This window comes from Cryptotermes secundus, unplaced genomic scaffold (genome assembly GCF_002891405.2).
Source record: "Cryptotermes secundus unplaced genomic scaffold, Csec_1.0 scaffold709, whole genome shotgun sequence".
NCBI classification, from domain to species: Eukaryota; Metazoa; Arthropoda; class Insecta; order Blattodea; family Kalotermitidae; genus Cryptotermes; species Cryptotermes secundus.
This window is the reverse complement of record NW_019738358.1, coordinates 772,354-797,760: the sequence shown is the minus strand read 5'-3', so window position 1 is coordinate 797,760 and position 25,407 is coordinate 772,354. Positions and strand designations below refer to the sequence as shown.

General features: G+C 44.1%; 1 protein-coding gene across 2 annotated transcripts in view; it reads right to left on the bottom strand.

The window, feature by feature from the left end:
- LOC111870895 (transient receptor potential-gamma protein) overlaps positions 1 to 25,407 on the bottom strand; it is a 417,090-nt gene that overhangs the window by 163,682 nt on the left and 228,001 nt on the right. For both annotated transcript variants that reach the window (XM_033754034.1, XM_023863517.2), the window contains exon 2: positions 24,499 to 24,541. The gene's annotated coding sequence lies outside the window, so the exon portion shown is untranslated. The remainder of the gene's footprint in view (positions 1 to 24,498; positions 24,542 to 25,407) is intronic.

The following is a 25,407-nucleotide window of genomic DNA, read 5'->3' as shown; positions in this document are numbered from 1 at the left end:
TTTTGTCACTTCCTTCCTTGATCTGTGATTAGAGACTTGCTGGGTCATAGCTGACGCCCCTCCCCCCACCAACTTGAGGACCGTGGATGTGACAATGTGCTTCCTGGTCACGCCTATCGGATATGCCAGGTCATGCATGAGTACGGATCAATGGCGAAATGATGGCTGAAAAGGAAAACCCGATTACCTTCTACGAATATTCATATTCTGTTCAGTGCCACTCTGTTCACCAAGAAGCTCACATCAAGTCAGCCGGGATTGAACTGACGGCTCCGCGTCACAAACCGACGCCTTAAGCGTCTGAGCTGCTGCATGCCATTGTTTTTTTTTTGTTCCTCTCGCTCCCAATTTGAAGCACAGGGTTGATTTATCAGTTTCTTGAACATTTCACAGACGATAGGACTCCTTGGACGGGTGATCAGCTCGTCGCAAGGTCTCTGCCTGAATACAGGACAACAAAACCACAGAATAAACACATACCAAACATCCATGCTCTGTGTGGGATTCTAACCCAAGATCCCGGCTTCCGAGAGAGCGAAGAGAGTAGGTACATGCCTTAGACCGGTCGGCTACCGTGATCGGCGGACGCCATTGTGCTCAAGTAATATCACATACTTCGCGTTACGTGATATCCGAATTATTTTAAGATTTTTAAGCTGGTTGTTTAACGGTGCTGTCAGTATCTAAGCTACACAGCGCCACTTACTTACTCATGGAGCTGAGCCCTTCTGGAGGAGCCGTCAACTGTGCAGCTACTCAAGAATTTCCCAGCATTTTATGGAACCCGAAGGTTAATTTCCGTGTTCAAAAGAGCACCCCATTGGTCCCTATCCTGAGCCAGATCAATCCAATCCACACCATCTCATCCTATCTCTCTAAGATCGAATTTAATATTGTCCACCCACCTATGTCTTGGTCTTCCCAGGGGTCTCTTTCCTTCTGGCTTTCCCACCAATGTTCTACACGCATTCCTAGTCTCCCCCATTCGTGCTACATGCCCTTCACATGTTATCCTCCTTGACTTGATCATTCTAATTATACCTGGAGAAGAGTACAAGTTATGAAGCTCCTCATTATGCAGTTTTCTCCAACCTCCTGTCACTTCATCTCCCTTCGGTCGAAATATTCTCCTCAACACCCTGTTCTCAAACACCCTCAGTCTATGTTCCTCCCTAAATGTCAGATAACAAGGTTCATACCCATACAGAACCACTACATTTTAAAATTAATACCAATAAATACTCACTCACTTATGGAGCTGAGTCCTTCTTGAGAAGCTACCAGTTGTGCAGCTAGTCAAGAACTTCCCAGCATTTTATGGAACCTTAAGGTTCATTGCCGTGTTCACAAGAGCCCTCCACTGGTCCCTATCCTGAGCCAGATCAATCAAATCTATAGAATCCCATTCTATTTCTCCAAGATCCATTTTAATATTATCCACATACATACAGCTTGGTCTTCCCAGTGGTCTCCTTCCTTCCGGCTTTCCTTCTAATATCATATATGCATTCCTCCTCTCCTCCATTCGTGCTACATGCCCTTCACATCTCATCCTCCTTGACTTGATCATTCTAATCACCAATTAATATAAATAATTTAATTAAGTCCGCACTGAAGCTAAGGTATAACGCTAGCAATTCTCTAGCTAGAGAGACACGCTCCAGCTGCGCTATGTGCTGTCTCTGTGTTGTTACTTCCACTCTTGCATGCATTTAGAGCTGAGCGTTACTGTCACACCGGCGTTTGTTTACCGTCCATGCGCAGGCGCAGAAATGACAGATATGAGGTCAGGTGACATGGTGGCTGTAGGGAAAAAAATATCAAATCCGAGTGAGTTTCTTACTTCCTCTCTTACATGCATTTGCAGCTGAGCGTTACCGTCACACCGGTGTTTGTTTACCGTCCGTGCGCAGACGCAGAAATGACATATATGAGGTCAGGTAACAAGGTGGCTGTACGAAAAAAAATTCAAATCCGAGCGCGATTTTTTTTCTGACTTTAACAGTAACCACACTCCACGCAGATGGCTTCATAGATAAAATATATTTGTGCTATTATGTCGGAGACAAAATGTCGACCAAACTGGATAGTCCATCTTTAATCTTTCAAAGATTGTGGAATCAAAAACCTTCATGCATGACTAAAGATGTACCTTGGAAATTTTTTCGAATGTTCACCAATTTGCATATCAGAATTTGTTGTCTATAAAATTCTACACATTTCAATAAACTGTCCTAATGTCCTGTACCTTTGAAATTGAAGTGTATATACACAAGGGACGGGCTGCTAGCAGACTAGTTCGAGTAAGAAGCTGAGATGAAATGGCGTACAAGTGGTTCGATTGTGAGAGGAAGCGTCGTTAGAAAAACATCAGAGATTTTCACGTGTGTGTGTGACCGAGGGCGTTTGCATTCCCCACATTTTCACATCCGCGCTCGGACGGCAAACTTACCATCGTGTGCCTCTTAGCTTTAGGTGTTTTGAACTGATTTACGTCATAAATTCTGTCTCCACAGAGAAGTTAAATCGGGAGAAATCTCTAATAAATACGAGTATTTATAAATAAACCTATTAAAAGATGGAACAAAGCTTATTTATCCTAGCTCTTTAAACAAAACAACCGGTCGCTGCTTTGAAAACAGAACTCATGTGTTCGCCGTACAAAATCCGCAGACTGAATTCAGTTGTGATTCAAAGACACAAAGAACACATTGAAACCACCGGCGAGTTCAGAAAGGAACCGAATCATGCAACAGAATGTTCCAAAGAGGAAAAATCTACTAATTTTTCACTGAATTCTTGTTACTGGAAGCGTAGATTTCGGTGTGAAATTGGGCTGTTCATAACAGTTAATGCTATTAACCAGAAGTCACGTGTCAGCTCGAGCAGACCGATGCCGAGAAGTTAACAGACGGAAATTTCGGGGAAAAATTAATATAATGATAATATTCAAGAAGGTCACCGCAAAAATAACGGCAATATATAAAAGCAACTGGGGGACGAAGGAATAACAGTTGGTTATGTTACAACTCTGTATCAACTGCTGAATTTTTGGCTGTTGATTCTGAACATTTACATGCACTACCGGATTTGGGGTTCTCACCGCGATGAATATGAAGAGTATTACCTTATTGGATCTGCCCCATGTACTACCGCCTCCATTTTCAGGGTGGTAGAGTAAGCCAAGCAAATAACCAATAAGGAGCAAGTAGCGTGCAGAAGACTATGCGACGTGGTATCTTAAAAGATCGTATTATTCAGTAATTGGTTATTTCAAAATTCTGTACCAATTGGTGAAAGTACGACTGTTGATTCTTAACAAGACTTTCACTCACTCATCACTCGCTCATGGAGCTGAGCCTTTCTTGCGAAGCCACCAATTGTGCTGCTACTCAAGGACTTCCCAGCATTTTATGGAACCCGAAGATTCATTACCGTGTTCAGAGGAGCCCTCTACTGGTCAATATCCTGAACAAGATAGATCCAGTCTATACCACTACATCCTATCTAAGGGGGCCCATACACGTATGAGTCTGGCTCGCCAGTCCGACTCGGCTCGGGTTCCAATGAGTCAAACTCGTCCGTGTGTGGGTCGCCAAGCTCATACATACATGTGGTGAAATTAATCCCGAGCCCGGCTCCTCGCCGGGGTCTTTACCTGGAAACGGCTCTGTACACCGTTGTTACTTTATTTGTGTGCACGTGTCTGTTGGTTTCATCCGTTTGTGTTGTATGTAGCTGTTCTCTCTCCTTTTTGACAGGTTAATCTAGCGTTAACGCTTTAAACTTGTATTCGGGAGGTACTGGGTTTCAATCTCGAACCGACACACAGACTATCCTTACCGAGGTCTTTCGTGATTCTCCTGTGCCTCCCGGCAAATCCCGGGATAATGCTTCATTTATGTCGCAAACGTTTCCTTATAAATCCCTTATAATTTATCATCCATCTATCATCCAATCACTCCACAGCGTCGTTTAATAACAGTCTGAAGAAAATGTCTTCGGCAAAGGTCCAGGCAGCATTACCGACTGAAGCACAGGTACCGCTCACTTCAGCTAGGGGGTCGTATCCAACCCTGATTGTTAAGTACCGACAGAGATTTTGGGTCTTAAGTGGAGATCGTTACGGGGGCAAACATTGGGACATGACCACACAGCTGTTCGTGGCATTAGTGCCTGACTGCAGCGTCAAGCTCAGCCAATTGCAAGGTAATTACAACCATATAGCTTTCGTGTCCGGCTACAGATGTCACCGCTTTAGTTGTCCCCACTCGAAACGACATGTGATTGGGCCAACACAGTTTCCCCACAGCTGCTGACAATCTTATTGCATCCAACCTACGTGAATATCTCGGACATTACATGCGACGCCCTACAAACTGACAGGTGCCAAGGTTTCAGAACTCTAACTCTAAATATGGACGCTCTACCTTTCTTCGAAACGTTGGTATCTATGTATAAAACACGCTGAACAAGTTGGAGTAGTGGTAAGGCTATAGACTCGAATTCTAGCGGTACTGGTTTCGAATCTCGGCAGGCAAACCAGCTATTCTGACTGACGAGTAGCAGCTCAGTTAGGACAGGACGGCATCCTCCCCAATCATTTCCAACTTATGATCAATAAACAATCCTAATAACGATGCTACATAGTTTCGACATTAAAAGCGTTGTGCTAATTGAATTCAAATAACTTAGGAAAATGAAGATGTCGTATGGTTGTATCTGAGTGAAACTACGGAAAATGTTAAGAAGGAACAGCTTAACCAGACGTGGATTCGAATTTGATACCGTCCGTGTCCAAATGCAGACCCCATAGCCGCATCCTGCTCGCTGCTCTAAAAATTCCGTAATCAGGATATCCGAGACAATCACGGGGACAAGGATGTGACGCAAGGTTAGTTCCAAATCTGCATACCAATGAAATCTCCTCAAAGGACCCAACAACCAGTAGAAGGCGTGTAGTGTCCCCCCTCTGGAAGTCTGGGGCTGCCTGCGGTTACGTGTGCGTTAACTGCTGAGGGCCAATGGAACAGCAGGGAATGAGAATTGCACAGGGTTTCAAGAGGATGTACTTGGTTCTTCTCCAGGGTGTGGTTCATTTCATTATCAATACTACAACCCACAGTAATTTTTTTTAAGTTGCTTAGTGGGGCGTGGAGTCCAGCTGGGTCCACTCAGCACGGCGGCCACTGATTGGCGTATTGTACCTGCCCCGGGTGATTATGACGACAGAATATTTGGTGGAATGAAGATTGACAGGGGAAACCGAAGTACTCGGAGAAAACCTGCCCCAGCTCCACTTTGTCCACCACAAACCGCATTTGACCAGACCCGGGATCGAAACCGGGCCACCACGGTGGGAAGCCAGCGACTAACCGCTTGAGTTATGGTGCGGCCTTCAACCCACAGTAGCTAAGACATCAAGGAAAGAAAGTCTACCAAGGCCGCGCCATAACTGAAGTGGTCAGTCGCTGGCTTCCCACCGCGGCGGCCCGGGTTCGATACCGAGTCTGGTCAAGTGGGATTTGTGGTGGACAAAGTGGCGATGGGGCAAGTTTTCTCCGAGTACTTGGGTTTCCCCTGCCAATCTTCATTCCACCAATTGCTCCACAATCACCCTCACCTATCATCTGGGGCTGGTACAATGGGCCAGAAGTGGCCGCAGTACAAGGGACTTAGTCCCACCCCACTAGCAATTAATATAATATGCAATTCTATGAGGAAGAGTTCAAACAAATTTTCATGCTACTGATGTTTAAACAATAAAACGCCTGCATTCCTTCATATTATGATAACTCCTTTATATTACGGTCATCCTTTAAAAAGTTAGTAAATGCATGGCTTTTTAAAATGACTCCATTCTATTAGACGGAACGCATCTTCCTGCAATCCATCAAATCGTAGTGTAATATTGGAAGAGGCAATGAAAAACGGAGATTTAACCATGAACCTATTGTAGATGCCGTCGATTTCCTGGAGATTACTTACACCCCAGAAGCTTCGAATAGATCCATTGTTGACAGCCAATCAACGGATTCTGATGCCTCCCCTCTGCTTGTAAAGAACGTGAATAATATCAGGCGCATGTTTGTGTGCCACGCCAAATTAATACTACCCTTTTCTGGTTTCTTGTGCCCACAGCATGCGTAGTGAAAACATATGTTGGGGCGAAACCGTCATCGTCTATCATCCATCCACACGTTTTACCTTCGAAATTCTTCTCTACAATCTTCATATTGTGTGCCAATCCTCCTTAGTTCCATACCTTTCCCGGCGCTAATCATTCATCCTCCGTCCCTCTTTACCATGTATGCAGAGTATTAAACCATCATTAATCTTGCAATTTCGTAAAAAAATTAATTGAAAACATAGAGTATTGGGGCACGCGGTAACGTAGTTGGTTGAGGCACTATGCCACAAGCCGGAAGGTGGCGGGTTCAAGTCCTGATGTAGCAGATTTTTTTTTTAATTTACATAATCCTTCCAGCCTCACTATGGCCCTGGGTTCGATTCAGACTCTGACAGAAATGAGTACCAGGAATCTTCCTGTAAGTTAAAGGGCGGCCGGTTTGTAAGGCTGACAATTTCATTGCCATCTGTGTGCCGGCTGTCTAGACAACGTGGGAGCCTCGGCGTCTCAGAACCCTATGGGCCTCCACGGCCTGTTACAGGAATAACTTTAAGTATTATTTTATACATTGAGTATTGGTTTATGTTACGGTTCATGGTATCGAGTGATTCGAACTTTGGTCTTTCATTATACTTATATTTTACTGCTAAAAGAGCGAAGGGACTGTTGAAGTTAAACAGGAACCGGCTACGATGGGTGGTAGGACTACTTACAGGAGACTGTCACCTTAAAGGGCACCTCTTCAAACTGGGACTAAGTGACAGTCCCACTTGCGAGAGGCGTCAAGAAGAAAATGAAACAGCCACACATATCCTGTGTGAATGTGAGGCCTTAGCTTATTTAAGATTGCGCCACTTGGGTCAATATTTTATGGAACCAAGTGACTATTTCGACGCCCCCACGTACAAAATCCTGCGTATCATTCGAAGCGAAGGATTGTTGAGGGGATAATCTGAAGGGGAGGCACAACAGGTCACTGTGGTCGCGGTGCAAGGGCCGAGAAGGCCCACCCCTTATACATTCATTCATATATTTTAATAATTTATGAGTTCTCTCTGTACAATGATTTCCATTCATATTTCTCTGTAACATATTTCTTATATGGCTACTACTAAACTCTACCAAACTGCTGATCAAACCTACACAATCAACAGCCCTTTCCCCGGCCATGTTGTTGAATGTGTATTCATTCACCCTTGTTATAAACTAAAAAGGTAAAGGTAAATTTATCCCTCTGCTTAACTAATTAAGCATAACGCCATGAAGGCGTAGCTGTAGCTGCCTCTGCATTCCAAGCCATTCACCTGCTCTGAAGATGGAGGCGATACGTTCCTCCGAAACGCCGGCCAAAACGAAGAATACACGGCGCCTAAACCCAGAAAACGACTTTCTTCATAGTCATCGCCGTAAAAACCTCAAAACTTACATAGAGAGAGACTTCATTCCCTTTCTGGGAATAGAACCTGGGCCTGTCCGGCCCCTAGCTTTATCGACTGAGCTATTGCGAAAATTTTAATTATTTCAGTAAGATAAACGAGCACTTATTACAGCAGCATTTCTGAGAGTTGCTCGGAAATAACTGACGTCACCATTAATGTAACATTCCACACTTGGACCGCTAAGTGCATAGCTGCGCTAGTGATCAACCGGTAGCGCTTTGCTACAAACGTGCAGCTGTTATTCTGTTTTCGCCTTCAAGTCCATAATTTTTACATGCGGCCAGGTCCCAGCTGCGAGACGCAGTCTTGGGGAATGTATCTGTGAAAATAAGTTCCGTGTTATGACGAGAATGAATTTTTGGTGATCCGAATATCCAGTATTTTGGTCGGATATAGCTTCCCCTATCTCCTCATGACTCAAGGTACGCGGGTTCAAACCCGCCGGAACAAGTCCTCCGGGAGGGACTTTAAGCCGTGTGTCCCGTGTCGTAGATTTAAGGCACGTAAAAGATCCTCATGTCTCTAGGAGACCTCTGAGTAAAATTAGGCAATGTTTCCCGCCCAAGTAGTTTCCAATTCCTCCGGTAGATCGGGAAGTATCGGGGACCACTGCCAGAGAGGTGGCCGACCTCGCTGGCAGAATGGGGCTGATAGCAAGCACCAGTACCGGAAGAACATGGCGACTGGTAGAATATCAAAGGGGGACATACAATAGACTATTAGTTGCGGTGCATGGGGAAACCCACCCCCTCTAATAATAATAATAATACAGATCAATACTAGACTGGGCTTCTGCATGTAAAATCTGTAGGGCAGTCCTTCAGTTACAAGACTCTGATGGTGGGAAGAACACATCACAGTGTTTCACTGACAGTTCCAGTAAATACACAGCGCAGAGACGCATAAACCTCCAGGCTAAATAATCAGTATGGGATAACTGTGGAATGTGGCACGCATGGGGGAGAAAAATACACACAAAATTGTTGACCGAAATCCAGAAGGATGTAGGAAACTTAGAGAACATCGGAGTATATGGTAAAATAATATTAAATAACTATGATACGTGATTTTGGAATGGATTCATACGATTCAAAGCATGGACCACTGACGTTTTGTGAACAGGGGCCAACAGAGCTGGGAATTTCTTTACCAGCTGAGCAACAATTTGGGTTTCAGGAAGGACTCTGCTCCCGGGAGTAACTTTGGTTAATTTTATTTTGTTAGAGGTTTTTTTTATTGTTAATGTAGTGGGACTAAGTCCCTTGTAGTGCGGCCACTTCTGGCCTATTGTACCAGCCCCAGATGATAGGTGAGGGTGATTGTGGAGCAATTGGTGGGATGAAGATTGACAGGGGAAACCAAAGTACTCGGAGAAAACCTGCCCCAGCGCCACTTTCTCCACCACAAATCCCACTTGACCAGACCCGGGATCGAACCCGGGCCGCCGCGATGGGAAGCCAGCGACTAACCGCTTGAGCTATGGCGCGGCCTCGTTAGATGGTCAATTCGTTACTTAATAGTTTATAATTAATGCCCCTTCGATGGTGTATGTTGCTCAGGTACTGGGCAGGAGTTTATTTTGATTTCGAAGAGATATTAGGAACGCGTCAGTATCAGTCCTGCACTGTTCGGTAGCCACAGTTTCCTCACACAAACAAATACTGAACTAATCAGATTAATTGCAGAGTTAGCAGCAAATTCATCACGCCGGCAGGAAAATACAGAGCTGATAGTACGAAGCCTAAAGAGACCCGCCCATCGGCAGTCGTCAAGTTGTACCTCAGCAAATGTTCACTCTGGCAGACGGAACAAATATTTACTACAGAAAAATACTGAAATAATATTATAACGCCACAGTAACAGTCAACATATCCAGGTGTGGGTAGCGGTGTACATATTTTTACTGGTAATTTGGAGGTACCCGGCTTAAATCTAGACCATTCTCCTGTCACGGTAGCTGAGCGGTCTAAGGCATGTACTTTCTTCGTCTGCTCGGAAGCCGGGATCGTGGGTTCGGATCTGTTTCCTGTGAGGTACGAACTGAATTCTTATATATTATTCTTATACACTGCCGGTCACGGTAGCCGAGCGGTCTAAGGCATGTACTTTCTTCGTCTGCTCGGAAGCCGGGATCGTGGGTTCGGATCTGTTTCCTGTGAGGTACGAACTGAATTCTTATATATTATTCTTATACACTGCCGGTCACGGTAGCCGAGCGGTCTAAGGCATGTACTTTCTTCGTCTGCTCGGAAGCACTGATCGTGGGTTCAAATCCCACACAAATCTCAGGTGAGGACGGAAACAGATCCAGTTTCCGAAACGTCGTGTTTTTCTTAGTTATCCTAAAACCAGGACGATGGATAAAGTCCGAAAACCCAATATCTCTCTGTGTTATACAACATCGTCAGAATCCTATAGTAACTACTTGGATTGATATGGCTCAGGATAGGGACCAGTGGAGGGCTCTTGCGAACACGGTAATGAACCTTAGGGTTCCATAAAATGCTGGGAAATTCTTGAGTTGCTGCAGAATTGGGGGCTCCTCCAGAAGGACTCAGTTGCATGAGTAAGTAAGTAAATAAATCAGTGAAAAGTCAAATTCTCAGATATTTCAAACTTAGCGGTATATCTCCCTTACCCATCTTTACCTCCTTTATCAGAAATGACGTCTCCCATAGAGAACAGCTTTTGCGTGAATGAGTAAACAAATCCGTGTACCAGGGTTCAGCGGGCCATGTGACTTCTTAGTGTGGGGTTATGTATGGAAACAAGCGTTTGTGTCACTTCTACCATTGGATATTGATGAACTGAAATTGAGAATTACCATCTACTGAGACAACTGACAGGAACATGTCACAAAGAGCATGGGATGAGCTAGGCCGCGCCATAGCTCAAGCGGTTAGTCGCTGGCTTCCCACCGCGGTGGCCCGAGCTCCATCCCGGGTCTGGTCAAGTGAGATTTGTGGTGGACAAGTGGTGCTGGGGCAGGTTTTATCCGAGTACTTCGGTTTCCCCTGCCAATCTTCATTCCACCAATTGCTCCACAATCACCCTCACCTATCATCTGGAGCTGGTACAATAGGCTAGAAATGGCCGCACTGCAAGGGACTTAGCCCTACCCCACTAGCAATAAAAAAAGCTCACAGTGAGGACACTGTATCTCTGTTGGGGAGAGAAAGGTGATACGTCGCGACAAATAACGACGTACAGTGCCACATGTATTCATCTAACAAGAAGTTCTGGGAAGAACCAATCATCTACTTTTCTTCGATATGTCGGGTGCAACATAGAAAACTACGCGTCCAACAATTATTCTATTGTCGCGTTAGTATTTGTTGCCAAGGTACCGTTTTTACCGTACCGTTGCCTAGCAACCGTAAGAGGATAAACATAGAAACACACAGATGGGAGGAATTTATGAAGAACGCCGCTGAGATGGGCTCAGGTGCCACGATATACACACCAAATTTCATAAAGACTGCTTGAGGCATTCGAAAGTTGTGTTGGGATTCACATACACAGCCACGCAGAGAGCTAGGTGACCTCATAAACCTACTTTCATTTTTTATTTCAAAATAAGGATAGTAGGCTAAAAACATTGACCGACCGCTCTGTATTCTCCATATAGATATTACCAAAGCATGTTCTCATTCGGATAGTTCAGATAGTAGAACAGCGGCGCGTGCGCACAATGTCCTAGAAGCAGCTCTCGTCTCCAGTCAGGCCGCTGAGAGGGCTGAGAGGGAACTCAAAAGACAAATAACATGGACAGTACTATTCAGATCGAAATCTTTTGTTTTCTCGTTCCCATGTCAAAGTCTGTAATTTTCCCTGTTCCTTTATAACAGTGTGATTAATATCTTAGTTCATGGGGAGAACATTGATTGATGGTTGTTAGAAAACTTTCCTACATCGAATTTTAAGAAAATCTTATGGGTTCTGGGATACAACGTCGTGTATCCCTTTGAAATTCAACCTATGTTTCGGAGGGAAATATCGACTCCATCTTCAAGGTATAACAATAATTCGAGCGAGAAAACATGTGGCAAGCAGAGTTATCATGCTGATTTCTTGCTTGGCTTATTCTTCGACCCTGCAACTCTTCAAAAGGACAGCTTCGAGAGCTTCAAGTCCTACTTAAGAAAGTCTGTCCAGCGGTTTGTGCGCTGATAATATTTCGCACACAGATTGGCAAGTCCCCATAATAGATGTTACTTTGTAAAAACGCCTAATAATTTTAGACCGATGTGCGGAGTCTTTGGTCCTTTTGTCATAAGGATTGAAAGACCGGACTTGTATCTTCAGAAAATAAATATTAAGGCGAAAGAAACAGGCAAAATTAGAAGTAAACAGTTTTGGAAATATGCATACTTAATTCATCTACATCTCTTCACAATTCTTTACACCCTCACTTTCATTGGTCTTACAAGGCTGCCGCATATTCTAGACCAGGCATGTCCACTTTCAAACAGGTTGTGATCGACATTTTAGTTTCAAAACTGCCAGTGATCTACCACCCCCTCCCATCGTCGTACCGCGCTTTAAGCAAAAATATTGGTAAAAATAACACGGCACATGATGTTTGTTGTAAAAGCAACATACACTGAAAGTACAGACTACTTTAATACGTATTTTCCTTTCAAAATCTGAATATAATCATTTTCGTGTATAATTTCCTTGTAGGCATATAAGATGGACCAAAAATCGTCCTGCGATCGAAGCGTTGGACATGCCTGTTCTAGACAATCGGCTCACAGATGGCGGTGATGTCAGCTTTCTGCGCCGGCCGGCCCTTATCCGCAAGAAGATTCCTGGTACTTATTTCTGTTAGAGGCTGAGTTGAACCCTGGGCCATAGTGCCGCTGGAAGGATTAGATCAAATGAAAAATCCAATGACCTCATCGGGACTCGAAAGTGCGACTTTACGACATGTAGCACACGCTACCGCGTGCTTGAGAGCAGTGAGACAGCTTCAAATAGTGGACCTTGAACGTCATGAGGAGCAAAAGTTTTAGATCGCTTTCACAAACACATCAAAGATCTTACTCGTTCTTATATTGTGTCCAAAATATCTTTGAAATTACGTCATCATCAGATAATGACGTACATCGTTATATAATCATTTGAAAGTTACTTGATCTAAGTTTCTATATATAAAGGGAAGTAAAACCATCATACCACGGACCTCGTTGAAAGTACAGGAAATTTCTTCCATAAAGTTGCCTACACAAGGTATGACGGACCCTCAAAATTGTTTCAGACACAGCATACGAACAAAGCAGGTGTAGAACATATTTCATAGCGACAGAACCTTAAAGACCCCAAATTTAATTTAGGTCAATGCAACTTAGGGTTCGCGACCAACAACCGGTCCCCGAGCTCCTATAATAAATGAATATGACCCTGATGAAGGAGCGTATTCCTGAAAAGTGCGTCTATTATGTCTTTTCGCATGTATCAACTTCAGAAACGCCAACCACATTTGCATGAATGTAGGACTCGAGGTTCTGAATTTGGTGATTATGAAGACTTCTGGATATAACGCCGTGTAGTCCGTTGCGAGTTACCCTATGTTTCGAAAGAAAATGTCGCCTCCGTTTTCATGGTCGAAGAACAAACTAAGCAAGAGATCTCTGCTTCCCACCTGCTTTCTTTCTCGGATTAATTTTCAACCCTGAAAATGGAGGCGATATGTTCCACCGAAACGTCGGTTTACTTTCGAAGAACTAAGTGACGTTATATAACAAAAGACAGAAGTTTTCATAATTTTATGAAATTCATTATTGAAAACAGATGCTACAATTTTGGAAGTTTTCTGTTTTTTATAACAATCTGAAGCAAGAGACGGGATATTTTACTAGAATATCTACGTACACGCATTTCTGCCCGTATCTCAAACGTAATTTTTCTAGAAAAATCTCGCTACATGTCCATCCTAATGAATATTTTCTTGAAAAAATTTCTGTTGAGAAAAGTGAAAGGCACTTCCTACGTGCAGTAAAACTTTTCCTTAGGCCTCGTGGTTTTCGAGACAAGTGAACAAAAGAGCGAACACGCAACAATTGTTAGGCTGTTCGTACGTAGTACATTTCTTAGCTTGTCACTTTTATACTCGCCTGAGAGCTTAAATATTAGCCCTTTCGAAATTTCGCGTTTTACTAGTACTAGAAAGAAAGAAGCGTGGCCTATTTCAGTGTAGCATGCCTGCATTTGTCTTTACAACCGTTTTAAATGCGGATACGGTAAGTGTTAATTCGGTCTACATTACAATTGGTACATGGAAGTATCCTCCATGTCGTCCAGAGAGGATCTGGGGACTACCCAACCTCCTATCCAATGGAAACCGGCGTCGCTTTCCTAGGGAGTAAAGCGGCCAGGGCGTAAAGCTGACCACTCACCTCCAACTAGTGCCGAGGTCAAGAAAACGTGGATCTACACATCCATTGCCCCATAAACTTTCATGACGTAGCGCTTAATTAGTTAAGCACAGGGACAACTTTACATGTGAGTACTGGTCGTTGCGTCTCGGTGTGATAATGTTCGCCGATAGCATTGGCGGCGCGGTCTATAGCATGAAATGTCTTCGCTCGCTCAAATACTGGGACCGTGTGTTCGTGTTCTTCTCTGTGTATGTAGAGGCCTTGCGACGGGCGGATCCCCTGACCGAGAAGTCCTACCAACTGTGTATAAATTAAGGAACTGAAAAGCGGCAAGGTCCACAAGAGTTGTACAGACATAGATAGATGATGAACTGGTAGCAGCAGATGGGAAGTGGTTGTGGTTTATTTTATTGCATTATGCTTCCCTTATGGCTGTATTTCTTTGGAAGAACTGATGAAAACCACGAAGAACACCTCAGAAAGAGGGGCCTCGAGTGAGGATTCGAGGAGTGAAGTTCTCACTGACCCGAACTAAGACCACATCATGATGACTTATGGGAAAAGTAAAAAAAAAGCAAAGTTGTCTCTGTGCTTAACTAATTAATCATTATGCTATAAAGACGTAACGGAGCGTAGATGTACAAATCAACGTTTTATCGACCTCGGCGATTGTTGGAGGTGAGTTGTCAGCTTCACGACCCGGTCGCTTTATCCCCGAAGAAAGAGACACCGGTACCCATTGGATAGGTGGTTGGGTGGGCTACAGGACCTGTAGGGACGACGTGGCGAGGTGAAAAATCTTGTCCTTACTGGGACTCGAACTCCTACTGCTTGGACGTCCACCCTGTAACCAGTCGCTATACCGACGGTTCCTGACGTATAAGGGAGTGGAGGTATAACTCCATGAATTATTAATATTGGCATTAGATTGAGGCGCATGATCAGCTTCATGCTCCGGCCGCTTTACATCAGTATGTAATGGACTGGGTGGACTACGAAATCGTTCAGAACGTTGTGAAAAGAAAGATCTCTGCCTCTACCAGGAATCGAACTACGATTTCCGGAAAGCCCTGGCCAATGACTTAGTTTCTATGCTGAAGGAGCTACCAAGAACATCATCACTGCGCATGTCACAGGGGGCCTGATCCTCTTCGTTTTACGCACGAGGCAGACAGATGAGATTGGTTAATCGTGATTGGACGTTTGTGATTTTCTGAGATCTACATTTCATACACATACGCTGAAATGCAGTGTTAACATTAATTATGACCGTCTATGTGGTCTAGTGGTCCAGGTTCGATTCCCGGCGCTACCAGATTTTTTCCGAGAAGTAGTGGGTCTGGAACGGGGTCTACTCAGCCTCGTGATGATAATTGAGCTATTTCAAGGAAATAGCGGCTCCGGTCTAGAAAACCGAAATTAACGGCCGATGGGATTCGTTGCACTGACCATGCGACACCTTCTATCCGCTAAAGTTGGCACTAAACTTCGCCGACAAGCGGCGGTTGCTCGGTCGGTATGGTTCGCTTGCGGACTGAAATCACGGAGTGCGTCTGTAACATTAATAATGAATCAGATATAAAATTATTTCACGAAGAATGACATTTGCCAGAGTTCACGTTCTGAAGCGGAATGGATGGTGCAAGGCATCAGGAAAATTCTTCTCTTTCCTCCATTTTCATTTTCAGCCTACTTTCCTTGTTTTTAAAACTTAAAATCGGGTTTATGAGATCACCATGCTGTCTGTGTGACTATGCACCCCTTACTAACTTTTGAATGCCTGACTCAATCTCTATGAAAATTGTTATGTATGTCATGTCACTTGAGCCCATCCCAATGGCGTACTTCATAATCCCTCAAATCAGTCTGTGTGTCTGTATCTGTACCCCTCTGGTCAATTTCTGAATGCCTGAAGCAATCTCTATGAAGCTTGGTATGTACATCAAGGCAATTCAGCGGCCTAATCCATAAATCCTGCGAATCAATCAATCTGTGTGTCTCTTATGTACAAAACTCCTAACGTTGCTAGGCAACGGCTCGGTAAAAGCGTTAACGCGGCAACGGATACAGACACAAAATTAGATGAATTATTGGACTCGCCGTTTTGTATGTGGCGCGTGCCGTGTTAAAGGAAATTAGGCGGTCAGTCATTCCCAGAATTTCTTCTTTTTCTCATTTGCTAATTTATTCTCCCATTCCCTTTTTACATTCTTCCTTTCCTGCTTCTCCTGTTTCTCTCCCTCTTCTTCTACAGCGTCCTTAGCCTCACGACTAAGAGCGAAGTCAGAATGTAGGAACAGTGCGCGCAGAGACAGCGGACCAATTTATCAAGCGCCACTGGTTCATCCCGCGCCTTCATCACGGAGCGTGACAGATGTGACTGCAAGCGACACAACACTTCAGACTGCTCGCAACGAGGGGTGAGGGGCTTGTGAAACCTCGGCCATATACACAAATCAATCGTCTATTATCTTTCATATAACTTTTTTTTTTTTCATTCTAGCAGACGAACAATTTGTTTCCCGGAAGCTGAGAGCAAATTCATGTTCACGAACCGAAATGGAAGCCTTTCGAAGTTTTGCTGTAGAACGAAGTAAGAGCGGAATAAATTGTAATGGCAGTATTTATCTCTTTCTCATGAACACTTCCTCTCTGTCTTCCCTAACCATTTTTTAATTTTTTTTACAACTACAAATGGTATTGTGTTCCCACTGAGAATAGGAAGCACATTTCTGTTAGACGAGCGATATAAATACATATATTGTGTTCTTGGACATTATCCGTCGGCCTGCTTTCTCTTCAAAACACATGTTTCGGAGACTGGATTCTGTCTCCGTCTTCAGGTGAAAACCTACTCAGATGGGACAAATCGATAGTGTTAGTCCCAATCTGCGGACCTCAGAAACGTTGTGTTGTTTTAAATACTAAACTGGACGATGCCGGTCACGGTAGCCGAGCGGTCTAAGGCATGTACTGTCTTCGCTCGCTTGGAAACCGGGATCGTGGGTTCGGATCTGTTTCCTGTGAGGTACGGACTGAATTCTTATATATTATTCTTATACACTGCCGGTCACGGTAGCCGAGCGGTCTAAGGCATGTACTGTCTTCGCTCGCTTGGAAACCGGGATCGTGGGTTCGGATCTGTTTCCTGTGAGGTACGGACTGAATTCTTATATATTATTCTTATACACTGCCGGTCACGGTAGCCGAGCGGTCTAAGGCATGTACTGTCTTCGCTCGCTCGGAAGCCGGGATCGTGGGTTCGAATCCCACTCAGGGCATTGATATTTGTGTGCGTTTTTCTGTGTTTGTGTACAGGTAGAGGCCTTGCGACGAACTGATCACCCGCCCAAGGAGTCAAACCGTATGTCCAATATCTAGTAAAACAGAAGTGAAACGGAGAGTTTCATGGAGGTAGGCCTAGGCCGAAATGAGGGCTGTAGCGCCAATGAAATAAACAGGACGATGGATAATAACCAAAAACACAAAATCTGTGTTAATATACGGTCGTGACACACTCTTAAACTGACGGAAGCCAAACCACAACTGTGTTCCCGAGAGGAAGCGATAATTTTCCCCAAGTCAACATTACGTCTCATGCCCTCAGACAAATATGCGATGGCTTCCTTTGGAAATTGTCCATCGGCCATCATGCAAGGGTGTATATCCCTTTCGGATGTGAGAAATCAGAAATCCTCCTCTTCTTCGTCCTTATTTATTACGTTTTTCTCTTCATCTTTCTTATATTACGTTCTACACATAATTCTTCTCTTCAAATTCCATCTCTGCTCTACTGCCCTTCTATCTTACTATTATTATTATCCTATTCTCCATTTCCTCTCCCTCAATCTCCTCCTGTCCTGACTCTTTTCTCTTTTTATGACCTACTGCTCTTCCTCTGCGTGGCTACAGACGGGTTTTGGTTCATAATCGGATTTATTTACCATGTAGAGATTGTAACTATAACTCACTATAGCACTAAAGCTAATCCACGCACTCTGCATTTCACTACAGCACACTTAAATCTTCTTATTGCCTCACCAGCCGTTGCCTAGTAACGGAATCCAACGGCGGACGTTCCCCTTCTTCTGGGTTACCGAAATGTCCCGTGCCTCATTTATAAGCTTCACCGCAGCAGTTCTCTAACTATTTTTTATTGCTAGTGGGAGTGGGACTAAGTCCCTTGAATTGCGGCCACTTCTGGCCCATTCTACCAGCCCCAGATGATAGGTGAGGGGGATTGTGGAGCAACTGGTGGAATGAAGATTGGCAGGGGAAACCGAAGTACTCGGAGAAAACCTGCCCCAGCGCCACTTTGTCCACCACAAATCCCACTTGACAAGATCCGGGATCGAACCCGGGCCGCCGCGGTGGGAAGCCAGTGACTAACCGCTTGAGCTATGGCGCGGCCTAACTAAGTAACTAACTTACTCACTCACCAAACAACTCTCTCCACTGTACTGCATTAACTGAACTGAACTCGTTCGATCGAGTGATATAGTTTCAGAGTGGATCCATAGAAAACACCGCTTCCAACAGTACTTCCATTGTTATGTGTGAGTCATTGCCTAGCAACGGCTCCAGTACTGTTATGTATTTACGAAGCTGTTGTCTAGTAATGATTGTGGTCTCGTTTGTTTCACGATCGTTGCCTAGCAACGGTTCTCGTCTCTCTGCTCTTTCTCCTTCCCTTTTCTCCAATTATTTCTCCTTTTTCTGCACCCATTTTCTCATTTTTTCTTCCTCCTCATCTTCTCCTTCTATCTTTTTACTCCACTTTTTCTTTCTTTCTTTTTCTTCTCCCTTTATTTTCATTCTATTTATTTACCCTCCTTTTCCTTCTACCCCTTAACTGTTCTGACCAAAATAGTTTTGCGTTCAAGGTCTGAGAGATGCATACATATACATATGACGTTTCGGAAGGTCTAGTTTTTGGGTAGAAGGAAATTGTACCTGTGGGGAGGCACGATCCTCCGTGTTAAGTCCGAATATTCTCTTTAGCCCTCAGTTTTTAGATATCACCGATTTACGAGTCGTTTCATATGTAAACACTGGCCGACATACAACAGTAGCAGCTAGGATAAAAATAGTGTAAAGGCAAATTGGCAACGACAAAATGTCAAAACATGTCACTGTAATGAAAGGATTCATATAAGGAAAACAAATTAACAGATGTAGACAGCCCATAGCATAACCAATTAGCGATACGGAGCCGAGTCTTTCTTGAGAAGCTGCCAGACGCAGAGCCACTAAATAACTTTCCAGCATTTTGTGGAACCAGGAGACTCATTACCGTGTTCACAACAGCCTTCCACTGGTCTTTATTCTGAGTCAGATCGAACCAAACCATACTACTCAATACTACCCCTCTAAGAACCATTCTACTATCATCCTACCATCTAAGTCTAGGTCTTACAGTGGTCTCTTTCCTTTTGGCTTTCCCATCACAATCCTATAAGAATTCCTCCCCCCCGCCATGTGTGTTACGTGTCCTGATCATCTCATGTCTATATCACATATCCTCAGTCTGTCTGTAAGCGTAACAAATCCCTGTAACAGGCCGTGAAAGCATATACGGTTGCGAGAGTTCGAGGCTCACAGATGGCGCTGAGGTTGTCAGCCTTGCGCGCCGGTCGGCCGCTCTTTACCTCCAGCAAAGTTCAATGTACTCCATTTTGTTAGAGGCTGAGTCGACTCCAGGGCCACAGTGCGGCTGGATAGAGTAGGTCAATTGAAAAAGAGTGACCTCATTGGGAATCGAACCCGTGACTTTCTGGCTTGTGACATAGTGCCTCAACCAACTACACTGCCCAGCGCCTCCTTTATACTGATGTAAAAAAGGTACAGCTATCCCTGTAACAGGCCGTGGGGGCACACAGGGTTGTGAGACGTCGAGGCTCCCACATTTTCTAGACAATCGGCTCACAGATGGCGATGAGGTTGCCAGCCTTACGCGCCGGCCGCCCTTTCACTCCCACGGAAGCTTCATGGTACTCATTTCTGTTAGAGACTGAGTCGACCCCAGGGTCATAGTGCGGCTGGAAGTATTAGGTAAATTGAAAAAAAGATCCACTTCATCGGGATTCGATTCCTCGACCTTCCGAGTTGTAGCATAGTGTCTTAACCAAATACGCTATCGCGTGCCCCATTTCCGACTGTTGTACCAATGTGAAATTTCTAGCTTTTAATCAGAAACGAGCACACAGTGATGATAGTACTGGATTTTCAAATGCATAACAGAAGCAATTAAGTAATAGACCGGTAGCTGCCTCCATTACGCCTGCCTCATGATTGATGGCCGTACACAGAGCGTTGGGACTTGATGCGCCGTGCCTCGAGCGGTACAGTTACTTGCTGTCAGGAAACAGACGCCGAATAAGCCCGCTCCATATTTATGGGACAAGTTAAAATTCCACCTGGCCCACTTCTGTGTAATTGCACACGATGAAGAGAGGCACCTCGTTAGGAACAGCGTTCCAACTGGTATGATGATGTCACTACGAGAGGCTGTATGAAATTTGTGATTCACATGGCGGTGATTATGTCACGCCGTGTAATCTGGTACTTCACTGAGGTGTCGCAGGAATGTACAGCCTTAATATTCATGGTCGAAGAACATGTCAAAGAAAGCAATCAGGAAGATTTTTAAATTTTCTTTTTAATTCGCTTAGTGGGGGGTGGAGTCCAGCTGGGTCCACTCGGCACGTGGCCACTGATTGACCTATTGCAGCCTGCCCCAGGTGATTATGATGATGGAGAATTTGGTGGAATGAAGATTGGCAGGGGAAACTGAAGTACTGAAACATGTAGTGTAATAATAATAATAATAATGTTGTGTGGTCGGTAAAATTGACTCTAATATTGATATTCGCAACTACTCTCTGTATTTTCAACCCGAGGGCGCGCCATGCCGTGGAGACAAGGGACCTCCCTAAAAATGGGCTTAGAAACAAGTACATGTATGACGCGCCGAAACTGTATGACTCTGAAGCAGTCAGCAGTTAACTGAGAGAAACAGAGCGCTTGTTACATAAACACGAAGGCTTCCCACCGCGGCGGCCCGGGTTCGATCCCGGGTCTGGTCAAGTGGGATTTGTAGTGGACAAAGTTGCGCTGGGGCAGGTTTTCTCCGAGTACTTCGGTTTCCCCTGCCAATCTTCATTCCACCAATTGCTCACCTATCATCTGGGGCTGGTACAATAGGCCAGAAGTGGCCGCAGTACAAGGGACTTAGTCCCACCCCACTAGCAATATAAAAATACATAAACATGAAGTGAAGAGCAGTAAGATGGCGAAAGCCTAGCGATGCTTACACAGAAGGAAAAAGAAAACATACAGAGCCATCTTGTAAGGAACGATAGGAACTTGTTTGGAAGTTTGATAGTCTCATTAAAATACGTGCCATGAGGTTGTTCCATTGTCTTTAACTAACTCTGTATTTACACTGAGTGTGTGTGGTTACACCAGCGATTAAAAGCAGACGTCACACTGCATTGTGAAGGACTAGGAAACAGTTGAAGAACAAATTAATTCAATTTGTTACAAGTTTCCAACAAATAAGTTACATTTACCGTCAGACTACAGAGAATTTCCCTCCCATTATTGCTTGTATACGTTGGAAGAGAATTTTGATGAGTCATTTGTTTTTAGGTTCGTTGTAAACTTTCTCTTTTGGAATTGCGACGTTGACAAAGCCTGCCGAATAGCACTCAATTAGCTTGATTAGCTATTCACAGAACGGAACCAGCGTCTTCATCTGTCTGTCTCTCTCTGTGGCTCTATAGCCTTTAGGGTCTTGGCTGCTTTTTCAGTTTCATAATCCTATACACTTTCGGTAGGACTCCTTGGATGGGGAATCAGCCCGTCGCAATGCCGCTACCTGCACACAGAATAAACGCACAGAGACATACATGCCTAGAGTGGGATTCGAACCCACGACCTCAGCGATGGAGTGGGCGAAGACTGTTCGTGCTTGAGACCGCGCGGCCACCGTGATCTGCTGATCGTCTACTTGGGGACTCTTAAGATATCTTCTCTGACTACAGAAAATATTAATGGTATAGTTATCATACATAAGTTGGGGACAAAAGTCACATTAAATTATAAACATATACAGCCCACCGCCGTGGGAAGCCAGCGACTAACCGCTTGAGGTATGGCGCGGTCTCGAAAACAATACATGCCTCAGACAGTTCAGTTACCGTGACCGGCCTAAAATACGTTAGAAATGTATCTATTACTTATTGAACATACAAATATTTTTCGAAATGACAGCCTTCACGTTCCGCACACAACTCACAACGCCATGACAATGTTATACGAATTGACTGACACGTTTAAGTCTGAACATTCCTCGTAATACGAGAGAATGTTTCAGGATAACTAACTTCTAGGCCACTCTGTATATGTGGTTTTATTTAGGGACATGATCTCCGTAACTTACTGAAATTTAATCAAAATATTAAGACGTATTTCCGAGAAAATCGCCATTTGAAGGTCTCCCACTTTTTCTGCTACGATGTTCATATTCATCGAACAAGAACCCGGGATGGATAAACTCATACATACCAAATACGCATAAATTCTCTCCAGCCTTACAGATACTGGGGGGGGGGGCAATATCGGCCTAGCGCACAACAACCGGGTTCCTTTCCAAGGCAACATAGTCAAGGTCGATCGAGACGAGATGGTATCCAGTTATCCAGTATTGAGGGAGTGGGTTTCCCCATGCACCGCGACCAATAGTCTATTGTACGTCCTCCTTTTCATTTCTACTGTCTCCATACCCTAACAGTACTGGTGCTCGCTATCAGCCAGCGAGGTTTAGACCCTCTACTGGCAGTGGTATCTGATAATAAGTCCCTTTCTGTCAGCGATGTCGGCCCTCCTCTGGCAGCCGTACCTAATACTTCCCCCATCTACCGGAGGCATTGGAAGCTACTTGGACGGGAAACTTTTTGCCTAATTTAGCTCAGAGGTCTCCTAGAGACATGAGGTTCTTTTACGTGCCGTAAATCTACGACATGGGACCCACGGCTTAAAGTCCCTCCCGGAGGACTTGTTCCCTGAATTTTCCCGCCCTTAAAAATTCCACGACCTCTGCCGGGTTTGAACCCGCGTACTACGAGTCATAAGGTGGGAACGTTACCCCTAGATTACGGAGGCCGCTCCAGAGACGAGATAGTAACTCCTTTGTCATCCGTTATCATTTGTGCAGTCCTTATGATATGAATGATGTATTTTTTGTTTTAAAACTTGCACATAATAGATAGAACTTGCAGAATATCGTTATAAGCTGCTCTTAAATATGATATTCCATAAAAAATTCCTGTTGGCTAATATACGTATCAAAACCCAAATATCTGTGGCCCCCAAATGGGTTAGCAGCTCTTACTGATTAAAAAACAATGAGTTTCAGGAAGAATATATCGCCTACTTTACTATATACGACACGGACCGCATAGAAAAACTACGCGTTCAACAATTCATCTACTGTTGCTTGTGTATTCATTGCCGCAGTTACGTTTTTACAAACCCGTTGCTTAGCAATGACAGGGGCTATATATATACAGATACACAGATTGATGTGAGGGATTTATGAAGTAAGCCGCTGAGATGGGCTTAAATTCCATGATATGTATACCAAGTTCCATAAAGTTGGATCCGGCATTCAAAAGTTGATGACGGTGGGGATTAATATACACACAGACAGCATGGAAAGCCATCAACCTATTTCAGAAATGTAGTCTAAAAATGTTGGCAAATTTTATATGAAATAATTTGTTGCTGAATTGAAGCAGATCTGTTGTGCGATATATTCATGTTCTAAATTTTTCGCGTTGAGGTCTGGGGAGAAGCATTCTGAACTGCGCTAGGGACGCCGTAAAGACACATTTCAACGCAGGGAATAAGCAACAGAACTTATATTGCACGTAATAAACGTGGTCCATAAAGTTATTATTGGCCGATTAATAGTCATGAGCAGTTTAACAAGTATTCGAAATTTCACGGTTTATTGAGATTATGATAAAAAGATACGTACAGATCACATTAAACGGCCGAACGGTTCGGTGACTAAGATTATTATAAGAATTAAATAAGCATATTCTCACGTGTATGAGTGATTCTCGACGGGGGTTTGAATTGGATATGCGATTTACTGACCATTTTACACTCACGACTCGTAACTACATTTTACAATATACTAGAGCACACGTTAAATCTTTTCCAGCCTGCAATGTTTTATTAACAGTTGCCTTGTAACGGCTCCTAACAATGGCAATTTCTCTGCTTCCGTCCTCTCCTAACGGCGGATACCTTCCAACTGAACGTGACAATATTAGTAAATTCATTATTCCACCTAAGAAACGATAAAATGTTTCACCGGCGAAGAGCACAGACACAAAACCTCTTCTTAAGTGTCCGCTTCATTCCCCAGGTTTCACACCCGGAGAGAGAACAGTGAGACAGTAGTTTGCAGTTCAAATGCACGGATATTTTTATGCTCTTTGAAGATGCGAAACAAGCACGAACAGATGAGTGTACTCACTGGAGTCGGTGATGCCTCTGTCATGATCCGTCCATTCCGAGAACTGCAAAGAAAAGAAAACTATCATTACCTTGATATCAGTATACACTGAAGAAAGCCGTCTTCTGGGATTTGGCACCGTGTATATGTGGCGTTAACCGACGTTTCGGAGGAATGTATCGCCTCCATCTTCTACCCTGAAGATGGAGGCGATACGTTCCTCCGAAACGTCGGTTAACACCACATATACACGGTGCCAAATCCCAGAAGACTGCTTTCTTCATAGTCACCGCCGTGAAAGCCTCAAATCTTACTCAGTATACATTGTTACAAAAGTGGCGGTTCCAGTTTACGGAGTGGTAAACTGGTTGCCTCATATTCCACAACGTATCCATAATAACAGCCCATCAAATTATTATTATAATTACAACGAAATAACACATTTATTTACAGCATATAACTAAATATATTTTCCATTTTTGAGGTTCTCAGAGCGGTGACTATGAAGACTGCATTCTTCTGGATTGTAATGCCATATTGTTCGGAGAGAGTCCGACGTTTCGGAGGAACATATCGTTTCAAAATGAAGGGTTCCAAGTGTAAGATAAGGTTCAGTTTACGCCTGTTTCTTCTGGTTTATTGCTCGGTTTAGCTTCCAGTTCTGAAAATGGAGGCGATATCTTCCACTGAATCACAAGGAATTACAGATCAGAAAATCGTATTCATCATATAATGTGGTGTATTTGACCAAAGCAAGAACTGTGGAGACAGATAAACAGCTGTTGCTAGGTAATGTCCGCAAGCGTGGCCGCGCCATAGCTCAAGCGGTTAGTCGCTGGCTTCCCACCGCGGCGGCCCGGGTTCGATCCCGGGTCTGGTCAAGTGGGATTTGTGGTGGACAAACTGGCGCTGGGGCAGGTTTTCCCCGAG